The 2705-nt window shown below is 33.5% G+C and overlaps 1 non-coding gene across 1 annotated transcript; it reads left to right on the forward strand.

Annotated features, from left to right (window-relative positions):
- The first annotated feature begins 784 nt into the window (after positions 1–784).
- Positions 785–856, forward strand: TRNAC-ACA. Its single transcript has one exon. It is a non-coding gene; the product is annotated as a tRNA-Cys (tRNA).
- The last annotated feature ends 1849 nt before the right edge of the window (positions 857–2705 follow it).

The following is a 2705-nucleotide window of genomic DNA, read 5'->3' on the forward strand; positions in this document are numbered from 1 at the left end:
GGTATAAATGCTCATCTTTTCTTCGTATAGATATAGCAGATGTACCAGCTTCATTTGTTGAAAATGTTCCTTCTCTTAATTAATTGTAGAGTGCTTTGAAAATAAAATGGCCATTTATATATTAGATAAGTTTTTGGTTATTATTTCATTTGTTTATCCTAACTCATAATGACTTAATTATAATTTTGGGTAAGTCATTAAATCAGTTGCTGCCGCTTCAGTCGTGTCCAACTCTTTGCAACCCCATGGACTGTAGCCCACCAGGCTTCTCTGTTCACAAGATTCTCCGGGCAAGAATACTGGAGTGGCTTACCATTTCCTACTCCAGAGGATCTTCCCGACCCAAGGATTGAACCTGCGTCTCTTGTGTCTCCTGCAGTGACAGGTGGATTCTTTGCCACTAGCACTGCTTTTATTATTCTATAACAGATTACTACACACGAAGATTTGAGACTATAGCCATGGATTATTTTGCAGTTCTGTATAACTACAGATACTACATGGCTAAGCTCTTTATTCAAGTTCCCACAGGCTGGAATCAAGGTGTCAAATGTCTGAATTCTCATCTAGACCTTGCAGTGCTGTTCCAAGATAATTTAGTTTATTGGCAAAATTCAGCTGTTTGCAGTTGTACAACTGAGGGTGGCATTTTCTAGCTGGATGGTTAGGGGCCAATCTCAGTTCCCAAAGGCCACCCACTTTCCTTGCCGTAGGACTCCTCCATCTTCAAGGCACGCAATGGAAGTTTCCTTTGAGTTGATTTCCTGTTATACTTCAAATGATTTCCCTGGTGGCTCAGATGGTAAAGCGTCTGCCTACAATGCAGGAGACCCGGGTTCAATCCCTGGGTTGGGAAGATCCTCTGGAGGAGGAAATGGAAACCCACTCCAGTACTCTTGCCTGGAAAATCCCACGGACAGAGGAGTGTGGTAGGCTATAGTCCATGGGGTCTCAAAGGTTCAGACATGACTGAGTGACTTTATGCTTCAAATATCTAGTTTCCTCTGTTTTTAATGTCTAAACTTAAATATATAGGACTCATATGTTTAGCTCAGGATTACCCAGATCATCCTCATTTCTTAAAATCAACTTATATAACATATGCCAATCACTAGTGTAAAATCCATCATATTCACAGTCACAGATTGTGTACCTCAGGGTATCTTGAGGGCCTTCTTAGAATTCTGCCTAACTCAGTCAGCTATTAAAAGTCCTTTCTGCAGCAGCATACGCTTGTTTTAAAGATTATTTTGGCTATTCTAGGACTTTTGCATTTTCATAAATATTTTTAGAAAAAGCTTGCCAATTTCCATTAAAGAAAAAAAGAAACTAAGTTGATGTTGCTGAGGAGTATTAATATCTTAATAATATTTAGCCTTCCTATCGAACTTGGCATTCTAATGCCTTAGCAACGTTTTATGATTTTGCATTTTTGTTTGTTTGTTTTAGTTTTTGGTGTATAAGTTTTAAATGCCTTTTTAAAATTTTATTCTGAAATGTTTGCTTTTAATGCTACTATAAAATTTTATTTTTCAATTGCTGCTATTTATAAAAAATAGATTCTGTATGTTAACATTTTTGGAGAGTTTGCTAGTTTTGTTATTTTTCTTAAAGTATTATTTGATTCTTTGTTAGTTTGTATATAAACAATTACACTGTGTTAATAGAAGAAACTGCAGTTTTTCTTTGAAATTTTAATGTCCTGTTTATTCATTTTATGCTTTATTGCACTGGCTAGGACATCCAGTTATATCGAATACTTGTGATGAAAGTAAATATTCCTGCCTTATTCTCGACCTTAGGGGGAAAGTATTAAATCTTTGCCACTAAGTATAATGTTATGTATAGGTTGTTTATACTTGTTCTATATTAGATTCAGGAAATTCCTTTTCACTTCTTGTTTCAGAAATATTTTTTAAAAATTTTGGTGTTAAATTATGTCAACTTTTGATGTATCAAGATTATCAGGTATTGTTTCCACCCTTATTTTTTAAAACTTTTTATTTTGTATTGGGGTATAGCTGATTAACAATATTGTGATAGTTTCAGGTAACAGTGAAAGGATTAATATTGAAATATTGGTTAATGTTGCATTATTATAGTTCTCCTCATTTATTGGTATTATCATATTATTGTCTTTTCAGTGTGAAAATATTTTCCTTAGACTGCTGTCTTCCGGCTTGGTTGTCTTTTTTGAGAAGTCATTGTCATTTGTATTATTTTTGCATATATTTAATCTGTGACTCTAGTCTTGTTACTTTAAAGATCATCATTTTGCTTTTGAATTTCAGCAGTTAGACTATAATTTCTTTAGATATGGTGTTCTTATTATTCACCCTGTTTGGGTTTTGTTGAGCTTTTAGATATATTAGTTGATGCCTTTCCAGATTTGACGTAATTTTGGTCATATTTTTCCTTCCAGTTTCTCTCTTACTAGAACTCTATTTGTACAGATGTTATAATTAAATACTGTCTCGTAGGTCCCTCAAATTCTATTCATTTTTCTTTATTTTATATTTCTGTTCCTTAGACTGGATAACTGCTACTGATATATTTCAAATTCACTAACTGCTGCTGATTCTAATCTTCTGTTAATCAAAAAGAGTAACTTCAAAATTTTTTAGGAATTGTACTTTTTGATTCTGGAATTTTTTGAGATATAAGTTACATACATACAATATAATGATTAAATATTTGTAAATTTC

Source organism: Cervus elaphus, chromosome 20 (genome assembly GCF_910594005.1).
Source record: "Cervus elaphus chromosome 20, mCerEla1.1, whole genome shotgun sequence".
In the NCBI taxonomy this organism is placed as follows: domain Eukaryota; kingdom Metazoa; phylum Chordata; class Mammalia; order Artiodactyla; family Cervidae; genus Cervus; species Cervus elaphus.